A 20,052-nucleotide genomic window follows, 5' to 3' on the forward strand; every position below is an offset into this window, starting at 1 on the left:
TTTGCCTCTCAACTTCTCTCTATTTGCTTGCTTCTCCCACAACCCACTTTATCTTATTTCTCTCTCCCTTACATGCCCAGAAAGCACAAAATGAACAGTCCAAGGTGGTGGTATTTTTCTATGTGCCGTTAAACTTATTTGTATTTTTTCCTGTCTGTGGATATATTATCACAGAACTTGGTCATTCCTTGGAAAACATTACCAATGACTTGCAACTCAATACTAACAATTTCTATGATTCCCATTGTTATAGCAATATACCAGCTATAGCCATATCAAGTGCAACTGATAACCAGAGTGAAGGCTAGATAGTGGTGAGTGTTCTCTCCTTCCAAGTCAGTGCCCTCCCTGCAGCGGCCTGGGTGAAGGCGGCCATTTAAGTAAGGGGCACACTGAGTGGGAATGGGGTAGGATGAAGTGGTAGTAAATATTTTTATTAGAAACCATTCTGTTGGGCCAGGCACAGTGGCTCATGCCTATAAGCTCAGCATTTTGAGAGGGCAAGGAGGGTGGATCACTTAAGATCAGGAGTTTGAGACCAGCCTGGCCAACATGGTGAAACCCCATCTCTACTAAAAATATAAAAATTAATCGGGTGTGGTGGCTCATGCCTATAATCCCAGCTACTTGGGAGGTTGAGGCAGGATAATTGCTTGAACCCAGGAGGCAGAGGAGGTTGCATTGAGCCAATATCGTGCCACTGCATTCACTCCAGCCTGGGCAACAAGTAAGACTCCGTCAAAAAAAAAAAAGCAAGAAACCATTCTGTTGATCTCATTTGCCCTGTGTGGCCTGACAGAAGAAACTGAGAGCTTTAAACTTGACATGAATAACCACTTACGTGTGATTTTCCAGCCATGTCTACTTTCTGAGTAACTGAAATGCTTTTCTGTTGCTGGTTTCAGACAAGCAGTACTTTCAATGTGCCACTGTCTAAGACACACACAAAAAAGAATTTGAAAACTCAATACAATTAGGTAGAAATATAAATTCAGTCATGTAATGTTTTATTATTAATATCTTTTTTTTTTTTTTTTTTGAGATGGAGTCTCACTCTGCCGCCCAGGCTGGAGTGCTGTGGTCAGATCTCAGCTCACTGCAAGCTCCGCCTCCCGGGTTCACGCCATTCTCCTGCCTCAGCCTCCCGAGTAGTTGGGACTACAGGTGCCGCCACCTCGCCCAGCTAGTTTTTTGTAGTTTTTAGTAGAGACGGGGTTTCACCGGGTTAGCCAGGATGGTCTCAATCTCCTGACCTCGTGATCCGCCCGTCTCGGCCTCCCAAAGTGCTGGGATTACAGGCTTGAGCCACCGCGCCCGGCCTATTATTAATATCTTATGCAGCACAGAGAGAATGGTTGAAATACCTTTTTTTTTTTTTTTTTTTGAGATGAAGTCTCACTCTGTCACCCAGGCTAGAGTGCAGTGGCGTGATTTCGGCTCACCGCAACCTCTGCCTCCTGGGTTCAAGAGATTCTCCTGCCTCAGCCTCCCAAGTAGCTGGGATTACAGGAGCCCACCACCACGCCTGGCTAATTTTTTGTATTTTTAGTAGAGATGGGGTTTCACCATGTTGTCCAGGCTGGTCTTAAAACTCCTGACTTCAGGTAATCCACCTTCCTCGGCCTCCCAAAGTGCGAGGATTACAGGCATGAGCCACTGCGCCCAGCCAGTTCAGATGCTTTTAACATTTGGGTAACCACTTGCTAAATTTAACTTTTAATTAATGCTTGCTACTAAGAATAATCCTAAGCTAACTGAAGTTTTCATTACCTTCCTATCTAACACCATTCACCATGGTTTAACTCTTCAGCCCACCAAAGGAATAAGCAAGACCAGTGGGCAATTTTATTTTCATTGTACAATATCAATTTTATTTACATCCCAAGAAAATATGGATGAAAAATTACAGTTGAGTGGTTAGACTAAGGTAGTATGTAGTATTGCCTAATACATCAAGTTTTCTGCTAATAGTATTTCTAAATCTATTACCCTATAAGAATAGAATTAATAATTTGCTATGCATATATAACAATAGAAATCAAGTTGGAAGCTTGTTTCTTCCATAGGTCTTCTGCACTGTCACTGTTCAAAACAAGGTCCCTTTCAACAAAATGCCCACATCCGACGAGTGATGTTGAAATGTTAAGTGATTTGTAATTCCTAATAATAACTTTTGTTAAGTCTCTTTTTTCTGCCCATTAGCATCCTTCAAAGCTTTAACGATCCATGTAATTAAATTACAACCCAGAATGAGAACTTTCTGGAAACATATAATGCTAGAAATATAGATTTTGATTAAAAGCGAAGCAACATAATTTAAAGACAAATGTCTAAATGTCATTAAAATTGGGGGAGCATGGGCTTAAAACGAGTGCTTCTGATAAAGAAGCGAATTGAAGATGTGTAAGAGGGCAGAGAACCACACCCCCAAGGCCAAGGTCAAGATTAATTCACTTTCTAACTAAGACAGATGAGAATCATTGCACAGGAGCCCACAGAGATGAGGGCCATGCATCAAGCCCTGATACCTATGGATTTCAAATGCTGCAAATAGCCACTGAAAATTCATCAATTCCATTTCAAAGGAGCAGTCTTAATGAACAAGGAGCAGGGCTCATGCAATCACATAGTTCGGACTTGGGGGAGTTTCTACCCAAGGAGTAAGTGGTGTCAGATTCCTGCCAGAAACAGAGCTACAGGGGAACACAAACAATAAAATAAAATAAATCTGAATTTCATCACCATAGGAGAACATTTTGCTATTTTGTCACCTGAAAAGAAATAACAGCACAACTGCACAGCTGATACCTTTGGATGAGGTCCTGCTGTCTTCAGAGAAAAGAGAACATCTGAGTGAAAAGCATGGCAAGTTTCTCAATCCAGATCCTCTGCATTCATATTTTTTAAAAGGTGAAAAAAATGTTAAGGTATGAAATGAATGTGAGTGCATGTATGTGTGCACACCTGTGCACTCAACCCTGCTGCTAAATATATTGTGAGATTTCTTATTGCTAGACAAAGCAAATTAGTCATGCTGTTCTAGGTGGTCAGAGGACAAAGGAAAGAGCTCATCCTCCCCCGACCCTACCCCTTGTACAGTCTGGGAGAAAATGTCTTCTGTCTATTGCAGTGCACTTTAGAGGATGATTAGCTTGGTCAGGCTCATTCTAGCATAGCATTTTAGTAGAGCACATCTGTTTGAATTTCTAGACTGATGCCTCAATGTCTACTCCCTAGACACTTAATTTAACACATCTACCAGACAGAGATCAGAATCTCTTGATATTACATGTTAGCCACAGATCAAAATAGTTGGCCACATAACGACTCTAGCTTCATCTAGCAGTTCCCACAACAGCTCGGCTCTAACCCATTATCTGCAATGGTGAGAACTCACATCATCCTAGAATTGTAAAGAAGTAGCCAAAATTTATATATGATAGAAACTACCCTTTAGGGTTCTCTTTCTACCCCTTAGAGACTCACTGTATCTTTCCTATACCTTTTTAATTGCACTTTTGAAATTAAAACAGTTCATAGCTCTATGACACTTTCAAAATAGTAGGGAGGAGGTTTTCCTAAACACCTTGACTGAATGTGCAGAATCCATACAGAAGTATAAGTAACAATTCACAAATACTGACTCAGTTGTGTTTGGTTTATGTTACCTTTGATTATTCACACTTAAGCCGTATGAGATTATTTCTCTTTGACTCGAAGCCTAGGGATGCTTTTTTTTTTTTTTTTTTTTGAGACAGAGTCTCATTCTGTTGCCCAGGCTGGCATGCAGTGATGCAATCTCGGTTCACTGCAACCTCAGCCTCCCAGGTTCAAGTGATTCTCATGCCTCAGCCTCTTGAGTAGCTGGGATTACGGGTGTATGCCACGCCCAGCTACTTTTTGTGTTTTTAGTGGAGACAGAGTGTTTCTTTTTGTTGTTGTTGTTTTGTATTTTTTGAGTCAGGTTCTTGCTCTGTCACCCAGGCTGGAGTGCAGTGGTGTGAATATGGCTCACTGCAGCCTCGACCTCCTGGGCTCAAGCAATCCTCCTGCCTCCACCTCCTGAGTAGTTGGGACCACAGGTATGTGCCACCATGCCAAGCTAATTTTTATTTTTTGTAGAGACAGGTCTTGCCTTATTGCCAAGACTGGTCTCAAACTCCGGGGCTCTCACAATCCTCCCACCTTGGCCTCCCAAAGTGCTGAGGTTACAGGTGTGAGCCACCAGGCCCAGCCTGGTGTTTTTTGTTTGTTTGTTTTTTAATCACAGTGCTGTTCCCAAAAGATCTTCCAGGATGATTTATATATTGCACTATCTAAGAATTCCTGAAAGCCAGGGCACTGAAATTCCAGACCTGCCTGTTGCCTCTTTGTCATCCAAACCTCATGAGTGCCTTTTCCATACATCCTAGCTGGTCTTCCCTCTCCTGAACAGAGAGAAATTCAAAAAGAGCTGGGAAGTAGCAGAGTGGGGAGGTGGAGGGAAGCCCAACAGAATGTGCCTGAAGGAGCCTGGAAAGAAAGAAAATTCTGTCAAGCAGAATGCCAGTGAAGAGCTTGCTCTGTGTGTTTGGAATGCCAACTAAACAGGGTCCTAAGGAGAAGGTTCTTAAAATAACTTTTTTGTCTTTATGTAGCCACCATGTGATACTACTTAGAGTATGGGAAAGCCAAGTGAAAGGCAAATATTCCAGCTATTGCACATGCTCCAATTAAATATTCCCACTGTAACTTGTTTGTCCTATATTTTATACACAGGAATTTGGGACAATATAGTTCCTTCCTTGAAAAACAAGCATTTTCCCTCCTGGCCACCACACCATAACACAATTGTAACCCTGGTGTGCCTGGTGGGCCCTGTTGAGCCTGCAGCCTCTCCTTCCTTGCTGCACTGAGAGCTTCCTCCCCACACTGTGTGCTCCAAGAGTTTGCTCTGCCTGAGCCTGTTTATAGCACGGGAGGAGGAAGAAACAAAGCAATTGTGAAGCTTGTTAATAGGCAGTTCATATGATATTAAAGGTGACCTTGCCATTTCCAGTTCTATTTATTCCACTTCCTTCCAAACCGGGGCAAATCCTTCCTTTCAGGGCAAGAGCACCGCTCTGTGGATACAGTCTGTGGGAACGGAGAAAAGTTCAAGCCCTCAGAGGTTATTCATTACCCATGTCTGGAAATATAGTATTTCCCATTCATGCACATGTTGGGTCTGTAAATCACTGCTACTTGGCAGGAGAGGAACCTTGGTGAAAAGTAGTTTTTATTGTTGTTTACTGCAAAAAGTATTCATATCAGTGAGGTTTACTTTTATCACACTGGGGAACTTTCAAAAAGAAAAGTAATGATCTCCTTTTTGCCAATATAATATATACATATAAGAATTTATACACACATGCATACACAGAAGAATCCATACTACATAGACTCTACATGCATATGTGTATATATATGTGTGTGTGTGTGTGTATATATATATAAAATGTGTGTGTGTGTATATATATGACTTTCTTTTTTGAACTTGGCCTTAGCACAATCTGCAAATATTAATCACTCAAGTATCTAACCCTGTCAGAGAGGGAACAACAGTTCACAGTTTGGTGTCAGCTGGCTGGCTGTGGTGGTGTTTTGGGTTGTTTGTTGCATTCTTCAGGAAGCAAAGGTATTTCCTGAAGGGCCGAGAAAGCCAGCAGGTGTATTGTGAAGTATAATAGGACACGTAGGTATGACTTGTACTCAGTGGGGACAGAAAATTCCTCAGCAACACTTAGGCTTGACTATTCTGAACAGTAGTTCGGCTGTTCAGCTTAACTTCCTCATTGACAGTCTCAAGGCATTTGCACCATCAACATAAATGGAGTTTTTGCTGTACATTGAATCTGGGAGGGTAGAAATCAATGTGTCATTAAAACACTTTCACATTCCTTTTTCTCCACTGAGAACACTTTGTTTCTATTTTTATTTTGCCCCTCAACTATATGGATAGTCCTCATCTCTTCATTTAGTGGACAAATGTGCTGTCATTGAGACCGTAAAAGAGCTGATAACTTAACTATAAGCGCTTACCTCATTGCAATGTCTTCCTCAGTTCCTCCTTGGTAAAATTTCCAATTTATCCCTCTTCCACTAAGTATTGGGGTGACAGGGAGGGGTTGAGAGTGGGGAAGACTGCAGTGTGGTTTCCCATTCTGGTCTCCCCTCTTGGTGGAGAGATGAGAGGCTCCCCTCAATGGCTCAGATGAGAAGTTTCAGCCTGAGATCTCATGCCACACGAAAATCAAAGAGCATCTTCAGCACATTCTGTCAAGTTTATTCCATGTCTGCAGAGAATATGAGCATTTGGCTCCAAGTGCACTTTTGCATTCACTCACTCGCTTATTCAGTCAACAATCATTTTCCCAGCATGCCTTATAACTCTAGGAGGTATAAATCTGAGCAAGATTGGCCCCTGCCCTCAAGTTGTTCAAAATCTAATAGGAACAAAACAGAACAAAATATATATATACACACACACATATATTTCGGTAATTCTAACACAGGACAGAGGGTGAGAAGAATAGAAAACGAACAAATTGCTATGAGCATACAGAGCAGGAAGTAAGTCCTTCTGGCCGGGTGAGGAAGGGGGAGATCATAATAACATTATGTAAGGTGGCTTACACAACTGGGTCTTGCAGAGGTGAGACCTCAGAGATTAAGGAAAGTCATTGAGACAGTGGGAAAGCATGAGCAAAGGCAGAGAGGCAAGAAAGTGTATAGGGTCAGTTCAGGACACAAATAGCAAGTGGTCCTATTTGGCAGGAGCACAGAATATCTGAAGAGGAGGAAATGGAGGGGAGGGGATTGACCTCGGGTAGAATTATTAATACTAACTTACCTAAAACACTTGGAAGACTATTTTTCTAAGCCACTAGGCTTGGTTTCTAGGCATAGTGGACCACTACTGTTCCCTTCCTAGCATAATACCTTTTAAATTTATTAACTTGTTTTGGGGCATTTCTTTCTTTCTTTTTTTTTAGATGAAGTTTCACTCTTGTCGCCCAGGCTGGAGTGCAATGGTGCAATCTTGGCCCACTGCTACCTCCACCTCCCAAGTTCAAGTGATTCTCCTGCCTCAGCCTCCTGAGTAGCTGGGATTACAGGTGCACACCACCACGCCCAGCTAATTTTTGTATTTTTAGTAGAGATGGGGTTTTACCATGTTGGCCAGTCTGGTCTCAAACTCCTGACTTCAGGTGATCCACCCACCTTCGCCTCCCAAAGTGCTGGGATTACAGGGGAGAGCCACTGCGCCTGGCCGGGCATTTATTTCTTTACTCATTTTTCCCAATAATAAGCAAAGCTCTGATGAATAATTTTGTACATAAGTTTTTGCATAGGTCCATACTATTCCTCTGGAATACATTCCTAGAAGGAGATTTGATGAGCTATAGGATGTGGATTGTTCTCCAGTCGTGGTGAACCAAGGAATATTCCACAGGTAGAAGGAGACAGCCTGTCACTCCCAACCTCCCCAATGCTTGGTGGCCATTTTAAGTCTTTACCAATTTGATAGACCAAAAACAATGATTGAATTTTTATTCTAGTTTTCATTCCTTTGATTACTAATGAGGCTAAACACCTTCATCAAATACTAATGGCAATAGAGCCAACATATAAAATCCTTCAGGTTGGATTTTATTTGTATGAAATGAACTAAAAAGAATGCTTCAGATTCATTTTCATTTTGCTTCCCAAAATGAGATTGTAAAACTATTGATCTTGAAACTGCATCTACGGGAAAATAGGAGAGGGTGGCCTGATTTTCCCATTGATTGCACCTGCCCTCAGCTTCGGTCTTCGTTTGACTGGGAACAGCTGGCCTTTGAAAATTGGCCATGCTGTAATGCATTGTACCAGAACCCCAGTTCTGTGCCTTATCTTAGGCTCTTTGAACCTTGACCTCTTCTTCCAGCTCTTTGAAGCCTCATTAAAATTTATTCCTCTCCAAAGGCATGTATCATATCATATTTTGCTTGGAATAGACACTTAGCTTTCCCTTCTACAAAGTGGTAAGTTTTTTGAGAGCAGCTCTGTCATATTCATGTTGTCCCCTGCAATTGCTAACATGATGCCTCCAGCATTTTTTTGAATGTAAATAAATATAACAGTTTAAAAAGTATTCATCTCCTTCTCTTAAAAACAATGATATTTTGTTGTCATTGAGATTTCTTATTCTTGGAAAAACTCCCCGCCCCCAACATGAAAACAAAATCTCAAAAAAAGATATAACCAAATTAAATAACACAATGAATTAAATAATATCCTTAATACCTAAGTAACACCCAAAGAGGGTATTTCCTCCTTTCTAGAAACTCTCCCCTTCATGGGCCAGCTGTCACTGAATCATTAAATTATATTGTATTCTAGTGGATGCAAATAAGAACATGTTTTTAAGCTAAATATGGTTGGTTTTTGGACCCAGTTGTTTTTTCCCTTTGATTAAAAAATAATTTCAGATTTTTATACATATTTAAGGACTGTTTATTTAAAACCCCAGATTGAAGTATTTTCTAAACATAATTCATGTTGTATTTCTCCACTGGAAAGGTTCACTTCCATTGAGCACAGGGACTTCTGAAACAGAACCTTAATAGCATACTTAGCCAAGGAATAGTCACCAGCTGACTAGCTATTGATTTAATGTTCCATCATTTCCATGGTTCAATCACACCTACCATGGTGAATCAGTTGGAACATCTTCAATGAACCAATAAATAAGCAATTTCCCCCACCAAAGGGATACGTTTCATGTGCGGCAGAGGCATACATAACTTACCTCAAACAATGTGAGGATCAAGTGCAGCACTGATTTACCCTGAATCATCCAGCTTTCTGTTTTCATTAATGGTTTAGTCCTCTAATTGGCACAAACCCCACACACCAGCTTTTTGTTTAAATATTTGGGCATGTGATGTATCTCCGCTTGAGGTCAGGGACCATTTCTTACATACTTTATCATTTTCCAAGACATATATTAGGTGGTCAATAGGTATTTGTCAAATGAGAATCATATGTTAAGGTAGAATAGTGCCAGAGTTTGCTATATGCCTGTGCTTCTCAACCCTCTGTATCCATTAGAATCACCTGGGGATCTTTCTGAACCATACCCAAGCCTCATCCTCAAAGCCATAGGTTTAATTGGGTCTAAGATAGGGTCTGAGCATTCCACCCAAAAAGCTTCACAGGTAATTCTAATGAATTGCTACACCTGAGAAGCATGGCTATATTGTGACACAATTAGGCAGGCAGGAAGTATGGTAAGTGGTCTGGTAAGTACCACACAGTACCACACTTCTCAAAGTGTGGTCCCTGGACCACCAGCAGCAGCAGCAGCAGCAGCAGCATCCTGCCACTTGTTAGAAGTGAAAATTATTGGGCCCCTTTCCAGACCTAGAGAATCAGAAACAGGCCAGGCATGGTGGCTTACGCCTGTAATCCCAGAGATTTGGGAGGCCGAGGCAGGTGGATCACTTGAGGTCAGGAGTTCAAGACCAACCTGGCCAACATGACAAAACCCCATAGCTACTAAAATACAAAAATTAGCAGGGTGTGGTGGCACATGCCTGTAATCCCACCTACTTGGGAGGCTGAGGCAGGAGAAGCACTTGAACCCAGGAGGCGGAGGTTGCAGTGAGCCGAAATCACGCCACTGTGCTCCAGCCTGGGCAATAGAGCAAGACTCCATCTCAAAAAAAAAAAAAAAAGAGAGAGAGAGAATTAGAAACTGTGGGTGACATCCATAAATTTGTGTTTTTGTGCCCTCCAGATGATTCTGATGCCTCCTAAAGTTTGGGAACCACTATAATAGAGAAATCTATGTTGAACTGAAAATGGCAAGGCTGGCACTGTCTTAGAGACTTAACTGATTTCAAGTTATATTAAACTCAAAACATAAAGCAGGTTATGCTTCCTAAAACAACACTCCGAATCATAGTTTTTTTCTTTTAAAGAGACAGGGTCTCGCTCTGTCACTCACACTGGAGTGCAGTGGTGCAATCATAGCTCACTGCAGCCTCAAACTCCTGGGCTCAAGCTATCCACCTACCTCGATCTCCCGAGCAGCTGAGTAGCTGGGACTACAGGCACATGCCACCGTGTCCAGCTAATTAAAAAAAAATTTTTTTTAGACAGAGGATCTTGCTTTGTTTCCCAGGTTGGTCTCGAACTCCTGGCTTCAAGTGCTGGGATTATAGGCATGTTGGCCATTCACTGCCCCCACCTGTAGTTTTCCTTGGTATTATCCTTTTAGCACCTGAAAACAAAAAAAATTTCATTATATATAAGATACTCCACTAAGACCAAACTGTGGAGATGGCCATGTCCGCCTTCCCTATACAGAGATACTTGGCCTAGAGGGGGAACCAACCACATGTCATCAGCTCCTGCCTTCATTGCTCTATGCTTCGTGGTGGCCCTTAATACTTGGGCAAGAGACCTATTACTCAACCTCAGTTTCCACTCATTGTAAAATCAAAGGCAGCAGGAACCTCAAACCACAGGCCCAACTTTCTAGCCAGGTCTGCAGAGCTTCTTCAGAAGCCAGGGTCAGAATTAGGTGTGCTTCTGCTCCCAGCTGTGGGCTTGTGAGTGTAGAATGGGAACACCCTCATCCCGCCTTCCACTGTGGCTTCTTCCTTAAGGGCCCAATGTTGGATCTGACTCAGCTATGGAGGGTGAGGAGCAGAGGGACAGTGGCCGTTGGTGGTGGCAAGGGGGAAGTGATAAAGGGAAACGCGGGGGTTGGTGGCAACAGCAGAAGTGATGACTGGCAGCACATGATGTGGTGAAGGGATAATGGCGTGACTGTCACACCCCACCATGACAGGAGGCTTGTTTGCCACACCTTTATCCAGATCCATTCAAGGGACAGGCAGATTAGGGTTGCTGGTTTAAAAGTGATTAAAAGGCCGGGCGCAGTGGCTCACCCCTGTAATCCCAGCACTTTGGGAGGCAGAGGCAGGCAGATGGCTTGAGCTCAGGAGTTCGAGACCAGCCTGTCTCTAAAAAAATTTTTTTTAATTAGTTGGGCATAATGGAGCATGTCTGTGGTCCCAGCTACTCAGGAGGCTGAGGCAGACAGCATCACTTGAACCCAGGATACAGAGATTGCAGTGAGCCGAGATCATGCCACTGTACTCCAGCCTGGGTGATAGAGCAAGACCCTGTCTCAAAAAAAAAAAAAAAAAAAAAAGTGATTACAGGCCTAACAGAAAGTAAGGTTGGTGATGCAGACCTGTGAACAAATCTCTCCAAGTCTGGCTGCTGTGCTACCTGTGTCAAAAATCACCAGAGGTAATTGTTAAGGCTGCAGCCTCCTGAACCCCCACCTCAAAACTCCTGAATGAGCATTCCTTTTTTATTATTATTTTATATTTTACTTTAAGTTCTGGGATACATGTGCTGAACGTGCAAGTTTATTACATAGGTATACATGTCCATGGTGGTTTGCTGCACCTATCAACCCATCATCTAGGTTTTAAGCCCCACATGCATTAGGTATTTGTCCTAACCCTCTCCCTCCCCTTGCCTCCCACCCCATGACAGGCCCCGGTGCGTGATGTTTACCTCCCTGTGTCCATGTGTTCTCATTGTTCAACTCCCACTTATGAGTGAGAACATGCGGTGTTTGGTTTTCTGTTCCTGTGTTAGTTTGCTAAGAATGATGGTTTCCAGCTTCATCCATGTCCCTGCAAAGGACAGGAACTCCAGAATGAGCATTTCTGAGGGGGTACAATCTAGAAATTTGCACACTAAACAAGCTCTTCATGGGATTCTGATACAGGTGGTTCTTAAGATCTCGCTTTCAGAAAACCACCCGAACATAATTTTGTTGCTTGGAAATTTGAAGTTGCTTGTCCTTCAACGTTGACTCTATGCGAAGAACTGCAGAAGACACATAGTAAATCTTAAGATATAGTCCCTTAAACAGAAATTAACCATAAGTATTATTAGGAGGAAGAGCAGTAGTTGTGATAAATAAACAAAACACTAAACTGCAACAAGGTAGAATGAGGGAGGAAAAATAGCAATGAAAGTTTATGGACATTAACATGAGAAAAGTTAAAACTCAGGGTTTAGGAAGGGATTGGGAAGGAGGTGACAGTTCAGACTTCTTAAATAACTTTTTTCCTTAAAACAATACATGTGTAACAGTGGTTTATGTTCCTTGCAGACATCTGAGATCATTCTTGGAGGAATGAAGAGAGGATTTCAACAGGTGGAGCAGGAAGGGGAAAGGACAGGATTCCAGGAGGAGGGAAAAACATAGGCACTGATGTGTGTTGACTAGTTTCTGTCATCTCTGGAATTTGCTCTTAGTAAGAATCCTCAAGTGCCTTAAAGTTAGGACCTTAGGGAATTGTGTTCTCTTTCAGGCTAGCCAAGGCTAATTTATATTTTTGGGGTCCAGTGATTTCTTATAATGTTTCCTGGTTCCACAGTGTATATAAAATTAAGATATTAAATTATCAAATGATAATAAAACACTATGCTGCTTTAGGGGAAGGAGTACAGATGTCTGCAGTTCACTTTGAAAGGCATCCAGGAAATAAGGTGATAGAAGGATGGATAGAGGGATAGTTAGAAAATAAACAAGTTTATTAAAATGTTAACAGTAGAATCCAGGAAATGCATATAAAGCTGTGCCTTGTAAAAATCCTTTCAACTTTGCTGTGTGTTTGAATTTTTTCACAATAAAATGGGGGTAGGATGTTCTGCTTCTGCAGGTCATGTGATTCTGAGCAAATCTCCGCTTAGCTCCCCTCAGCTTCACTTTGCCATTACTTTTAAGGGCAAAAACTGCAATTATTTTTGCACCAACCTAATGGTTAATCTGCAAGGTCCTGTCCAGTTCCCAAATTCTCTCTTATTCCCTCTTCTCAGACAGGGAACACAGGGGTTACTATCACAGAGAATCAGTCCTCTAACCTACCATGACTTAGCTCTGCTAATAAAGGTAGTTAATCTTCCTTATGGCATGGCAGGAATGACCTAACTTGGACCCAGACAGTGTCAAACTGCTGTCTGTGGTTCTAGAGCAGGTGCCAGGCGAGTCAGACCTTGAAATTTGTTTTGAAACTGACCACCTGTTACGGTAATTGTGTGGCTGTTTTCCTGGCTTATGGGATTTTACTTCAGCTGTTGTTCTCAGGCGAGAGTTTATTTCCTCTAGGAATCACTCAGTTCACTTGCCCTAAACTTAGAATTTGAGTGTAGGGATCTTCCGGAGACTGAGTCAACTATGCAAATCTGAATCTTCTGTCAAAAATCCTGACGTTACCTGCAGACTTGAGTAACAAATTTTAAGGGAAAAAGTGAGAATCCTCTTTCAAGTCTTTTGTTACAGATAAAACGTCTTCTGATTTTGCAGGGAGAAGGAGCTAAAGGATTAAATTTATGGTTGCTCCTCATTTTTGTTCCTGGCTAACAGAGAGCAAGCATTGTGCTGAGTCAGCACTTTCCTGGCATTCACCACCTCGCTGAAAATTCTCGCGCCCATAAAACTTTACTGCAAGCTACAACTTAACCAAGAATAAGTCAATTTTTCCCTGATAGTTAGAAGGGAATGCCACAATTATGGAACTAGAATGGATCTTACTGATTAACTAGTTCAATCCTTCATATTAGAATTGAAGCAAGTAAAGTTCTGTGATATTATTATAAAGAGACTTGACCAAGATCATAAATCTTGTTCAGGGCTGAGATAGAAATCTCCTTATGTTGCAGAATGCGCTCATATAAAGGGAAAAATAATAAAAGCAGCTTAAAAAGCTCTGCTTATGAATATCGAGTTATTTTCTTAAAAAAATTAAAAAAAAAAAAAAGCTATGGTGTTCTAGTTTCCTACTGCCACCTAACAAACCACCACAAAACAGAGTGGCTTCAAACAACAATTTATTATTCCCTGCCATGGTTCTGTGAGAGAGAATAATACTAGTTTTGTTAGAAATTGAAACTTCTGCTGGGTAGCAACTGAACTCCCTGAAGCTCTGTTCTTTCGATTTTTTCACTGCCAGAGAGAAGGGTCCTTTCTGCCTCGTGAAGGTAATAGAAACTTTTCCAGACCTAACGTTGACATAGATGTGTCATGTGTCTCAGAAATTAAAATGGAAAACTCTTTTTTTTTTTTTAAGTGAAAGCAGTTTGATAGCACTGAAGCATAGAGCCAAAAGGAAGAGGAGAAGTACCGATGAAGGGACCATTTTGGAACCCATCGTGGCACCCCAAGCAAGAGATGATGAGGGTTTGAGCTGGAGTTGAGCAGAGATGAAGTAAGGGGTGGTGATTTGAGAGCAATCTAAGGAGTATAATGAAATGACTGGTTAGCTCTCCAGAGACAGGATGGAATCCAGAAACTGCCTATATTCCTGGCTAAGATGACACAGTGGGTGATATATATAGTCATTAGCTGATAGAGTGTAACCAGGAAGAAGAATGGATGGGGTGGGGAAGAAAGTAATGAATTTGGACATACTGAGATGAAGATGCCCGCAGATCATCTAGAAGAGAACTGTTCCATATGCAGTTCAGTGTGTAGGCCTAGAGCTGGGGGAGCTGGGGCAGGAGAAGAGATTTGGGAGTTATTTGCCCATTTGGAGAAGTATTTTTAAAAGTTATTGATTTTAGGCCGGGCACAGTGGTTCACGCCTGTAATTCCAGCATGTTGGGAGGCCAAGGCAAGTGGACCCCTTGAGCCCAGGAGTTTGAGAGCAGCCTGGACAACGTGGCAAGACTCAGTCTCTACAAAAAAAAAAAAACGTTTTTTAAAAATTAGCCAGGACTGGGCACAGTGGCTCGCACCTGTAATCCCGGCACTTTGGGAGGCTGAGGCAGGTGGATCATCTGAGGTCAGGAGTTCGAGACCAGCCTGGCCAACATGGTGAAATCCCGTCTCTACTAAAAATACAAAAATTAGCCTGGCATGGTAGTGCGTGCCTGTAATCCCAGCTACTCAGGAGGCTGAGGCAGAAGAATCACTTGAACCCGGGAGGCAGAGGTTTCAGTGAGCCGAGATCGCGCCATTGCACTCCAGCCCGGTTTGAGACTCCATCTCAGAAAAAAAAAAAAAAAAAGTAGCCAGGTGTGGTGGTGAACTCCTGTAGTTCCAGCTACTCAGGAAGCTGAGGTTGGAAGATCGCCCCCAGAGAGTGAGGATGCAGTGAGCCAAGATGGTGCCACCACACTCTAGTTTGGGCAACACAGTGAGGCCCTGTCTCAAAAAAAAAAAATTTTTTTTAATAACAAATAAAAATTCCTGTATCACAAACTAACCAGGAAAACCTGCCACACCTTAGTTGCTGTCCATTTAGTTGGTTCTATACACAACTAAATTATATACAAAGAAACAGTCCATTGTTACAGTTTGATTCTCCCTGGTTTACAACAGTAGCAAGTAGGGTTAGGGTCTAATAAAGGTGAAAGAATTACTGCCAGTTTGGTTTAACTATTTTCACTAAAAGATATTAAAGGTCAGTGTCATTCCTTATCAGTACTTACTCTTCTCAAGACTCTCCAAGAGCACGCCTTAGGAATGAGGGGCTATCAGTTCTGGTATCGATTCCACTGTTTCCTGTTGCAATTGGTTCTCAAACTTTAAAAAGTTTTAGAATATCCTAGGGAGCTTTTCTTTTCTTTTTTCTTTTTCTTTTCCAGAGCCCCAGCCCCAGTGATTCTGATTCAGTAGGTCTACGGTAGAGCCCAGGTATCTGCAATTTTAACAAGCATTCCAAGTGATTCTGATAAAGCAAGTATTACCAGCACAAATGGAATCATTTCCTAGGGCTCAATTTCTTCATCTATAAAGGGAAAATAATGACACCTGCCACGCCTATTCTCAGGGCTTTTGTGAAGTCCAGAACAACAGTGATATATGTAAAAGAGCCTTGAATACTGTGGGTTCTCCACACTGGCAAGATGTTGGTATTGTGTGGGACAGTGCATCAGAATTACCTGGCAGGCTCCTTAAAACATGGATTGGTGAACCCTATTGCCAAGATCTCTGGTTCAGTCGGTCTGTGGTAAAGGCCCAAGAATTTGCCTTTCTATCAAGTTCCTAAGAGATATTGATGCAACTGCTCAGGGGACCAGGTTTGATATTCTCCTCTGGGCCCCCAGAAGCACTGGTCTCAGGTTAATCAACTGAAAGCTGTCAGATTGGTTCAGAGGGTGACATATTTTACCTTAGAATTGTCTGGGCCTAGGTTCTCAATGTTCATGATTCCCAAAACTGTATTCATTTATCCAATAAACATTAATTCAGCACCTTTGATGTGCCAGGCACTCTTCTGAACACTGGACGCACAACCCTGAATAAAATAGACCCAAAAATGAAAGAATAAAATTACTTCAGATAACAGTAAGTGCCATAGAAATATAAAACAGGGTAATGGAATAGACAGTAGCTGGGTTGGAGGTAGTTCTTCATATAGAGGGGTCAGGAAAGCATCCTCAAAGGAAGTAACTTTTTTTTTTGAGACAGGGTCTCTGAAGCCTCCTGAGTAGCTGAGACCACTGGTGTGCGCCACTTCACCTGGCTAATTTTTGTATTTTTTGTAGAAATGGCGTTTCGCCATGTTGCCCAGGCTCGTCTCAAACTCCTGAGCTCAAGTGATCGCCCACCTAGACCTCCCAAAGTGCTGGGATTGCAAGTGTGAGCCACCGCTCCCGGCCAGAAGTAACAGTTAAGCTGAAATAAAAGAGTCAGCCATACTAGATGGGGCAAGAGCACTCCAGGCAGAGAGAACAGCAAGTCCAAAGCCTTGGAGGCCAGAACGAGAAAGACTAGTGGGGCTGGAACTAGTGGGGCAGATCTGTACAGATCAAGCCTTCCTAAACTAACGTGCATGCAAATAGCCAAGGATCTTGTTAAAATGCTAATTCTGATTCAGTAGTCATAGGATGGTGCCTGAGATTCTGCACTTCTCATAAGAAGATGCTGCTGTTCTGCTACTGGAATCCAGATCACACTTTCAGTACCAAGAGCCATAGAAGATGCTAGGAAGCAAATAGACTCCATCCTCCTTCAATCAGGGAAAAGTACGAATAAAAGATAAAGGCAATGGGGGAAGATAGGGGCCGAGGAAAAAATCATCATGTTGGGGAACCATGGACACTAAAAATTACCTTTCAGGATGATCTATAGTGTCCTTTTCAGCATACAGCTCAAAGGATTAAAAGATTGTCACCGAAATGAGGAACCTAAATAAAATAGTTTACTCAGAAGTGGCTGCATAGGTTTCCAAAGTGAGTTTGTCTGCTCACAGTTAAGTGCTGCTGCTTTCTTAAACCCCACTAGAACTGCTTGCAAAACAAATGACTGTTTCCACAACCTCTTTAACCTTCTATGACTCTCTATGGCTATTGCCTGCCACTGCCTTCCTCGAACATTCTCTATTCCTGTTAACCAATGTTGCTGACCCTTCTCCCTTCCTCTGCCATGTAAGGGCCCAGGACTTGGGTGGGGTAAGAGGGAAACATAGGCCTGAGGATAACAGGGGGAAGAAGGCATTTCAGAGCCTGCCTGTTGCCTCTGCAGTACTGCCTGGAGTGCAGCCATAAAAATATAGCCAGAGTCTGCTTCCCTTCCTCCATACTCTTCTAGGGGTTGGGGTGGGAACTGAGTAGTCTTACCTTATAAGCCATATGGCTATTTCTTTTAAGAAATGATCTCCCTAGAATGCAGCCAGAAGCCCAGAACAGTAAAAAAAAAAAAAAAAAAAAAAAAAAATCTTAAAATCGGATGCCTCTTTGTATAAACTTCTATACCACACGATAGATCCCTTGTTTGTTATCATAAGCACGTTTCCCCAAAATTTCCTGTTTTTTAGATGATTTGTGAATTGAAAATTCTGTCTGTGAAAGGAAAGCCACATTATTGAAGCCCCAAACAATAGAATGACTATGGCTTTAATCCTTTGAATAAGGCTTTGTTTCCCATTGACTGAAAACTTCCTAAAGGAAGAAAAGCTAGGAACATTCAGGAAGGATTTGTATTTTATTTTACAACGGTTTTGTGAAAGGGGAAAATCATCTGGAGGCCTTAGACTCCCTTTCCTGGTTGATGGGTATCCGAACACACAGCCGTGCTGGGAGCTGGCTGCAGATGGTGGCTCCTGCCCAGCAAACACTTCCCCACCCCACTGCCAACTTTGTTTCCTTATTGTTGTGCTGACACCAACAGACGTTCATCCTGAGCCAGAGTTTCACATATTCCCGGGCATGACTAGGAACAGGTGCACCCAGTCTATCTCAATTTACTTGCATAGATCAAAAACGTTTCCCTAATATATTCCACAAGGCTTACATTGCATACTTCTTAATTTATGAATTCCCTGTTAATAAAGTGATATCATAATAATTGAAAAAATAGTCATCAACCATTGAACTCTTAAATTACTTTCAATTACACTCCCCCTTGACTGTGTTTTCATTTACTTTACATATCAACAATTATTTTCTTTTAAAATAAAGTGAAATCAATGAGCTGAATCCTCCTTACAGTTTGAGGAAGAGGTCTGTGGATAAAAGAAGCTGCTTTAGCCGGGCACAGTGGCTCATGCCTGTAATCCCAGCACTTTGGGAGGCCGAAGAGGGTGGATCACCTGAGGTCGGGAGTTTGAGACCAGCGTGACAAACATGGAGAAACCCTGTCTCCACCAAAAATTCAAAATTAGCTGGGCATGGTGGCGCATGCCTGTAATCCTAGCTACTCAGGAGGCTGAGGCAGAAGAATCGCTTGAACCTGGGAGGCAGAGGTTGTAGTGAGCCGAGATCATGTCATTGCACTCCAGCCTGGGCAACAAGAGTGAAAATCCGTCTCAAAAAAAAAACAAAAACAACGCTGCTTTAAATCCCCAAATGCTGATGTGGCCATTCCTGCTTTGCACAGATTCTATGCCAGAGGCATAAATTATGGAGCTCAGTTCACGGGCTGTCAGGCCCCATTGCAGAAGTCAAAAGGGCCTCTTGGACACCTGCCCCTTCTGAGTGATACCATCCTCATTTATAAATCCCCACTGAATGTGGAATACCACACACACCCTCTTACGGTCAACAACCCTTAGGGTTTTGCCTCAGGTATGTCTCTGGGGACATAATTTAGAGATTCATCATCCTGAGAATTATGTTTCAGGTACCTAATCCTAATTATAGGTCTACTCCATAAGCGACTTCCCAGAGACAGAAGGTGCAGCTGAGGTTAGGCCTGGGTCTTTGTCAGCTGTAATTAAAGAAGGCAATACCTCTTTGTCCACGTGGTCCTATCTTTACCACATTACCTGTACTGGTGGGAACAGCCAGCCTCACCACTCTGTTAGGGACACATTGGAGAAAAGAGACCAGTCCTTGGCTGAGAAAGACAGGATCCATTTTTCCAGTGCTTTCCAAAGCAGCATCCACTTTGTTTTAAGTCAGGGAAGGCCTTCAAATTACTTTCAGTAGAAGATTTAAAAGAATGTTTCTGTTTAGGGTTTTTCAGTCTTTTGTCCAAGGACTCTTCCATCTTTTGTCCAACCACAGAATCCTTTGAGAGTCTGTTGATAATTATGAATCACTCCCCCTCAAAAATGCACATATGTGTAGACACAAACAATGTTGCATGCAATTTCAAAAAGTTGACGGACCCCTGGAAACCCATAAGCCTCAGATTAAGAGCATTTAATCAAGATTCAGACACTTTTTAAATTTATAGAAGTTGTGAATTTATAGAAGTTGAAAGCAGAAGAGCTATTAAATGCTCCAAAGCATTTAAAGTATAAAACTAAAATAAGAAAGTAAAAAGAGAAGCGATTAAAAGATAGCATTTTTCTAAAACAGATCACGGGTTGTCTTTCTTCCTCAGCAAACATTGTACAGCAGAGCATGAAACACCAGCTTTACCCTTTGCAGCTTACATGCTAAGACTACATGGTATGTTAATGGTCTCATAGATTCACAATATATTCTATGTTTGTAATTAATAGCTACACTGATGGTTGCCTGGTACATATGAGGCCAAGGGTTTTGACTATAGGATTACTT

The 20,052-nt window shown here is 42.1% G+C and overlaps 1 long non-coding RNA gene across 4 annotated transcripts in view; it reads right to left on the bottom strand.

The window, feature by feature from the left end:
* The window catches only part of LOC115893304, a 49,084-nt gene extending 38,661 nt beyond the window's left edge, over positions 1 to 10,423 (bottom strand). Inside the window, exons 1-3 of one of the 4 annotated variants that reach the window (XR_004053321.1) lie at positions 10,403 to 10,423; positions 10,082 to 10,288; positions 6,061 to 6,314 (exon numbers count right to left, since the gene is read on the bottom strand). This is a non-coding gene — a long non-coding RNA (uncharacterized LOC115893304). Of the gene's footprint in view, positions 1 to 6,060; positions 6,911 to 8,812; positions 9,481 to 10,081; positions 10,355 to 10,402 lie in introns of those variants that run through there. The other 3 variants (XR_004053319.1, XR_004053320.1, XR_004053318.1) reach the window with 3 other exon arrangements.
* Between the last annotated feature and the right edge of the window lie 9,629 nt (positions 10,424 to 20,052).

This window comes from Rhinopithecus roxellana, chromosome 14 (assembly GCF_007565055.1).
Source record: "Rhinopithecus roxellana isolate Shanxi Qingling chromosome 14, ASM756505v1, whole genome shotgun sequence".
Lineage (NCBI taxonomy): Eukaryota > Metazoa > Chordata > Mammalia > Primates > Cercopithecidae > Rhinopithecus > Rhinopithecus roxellana.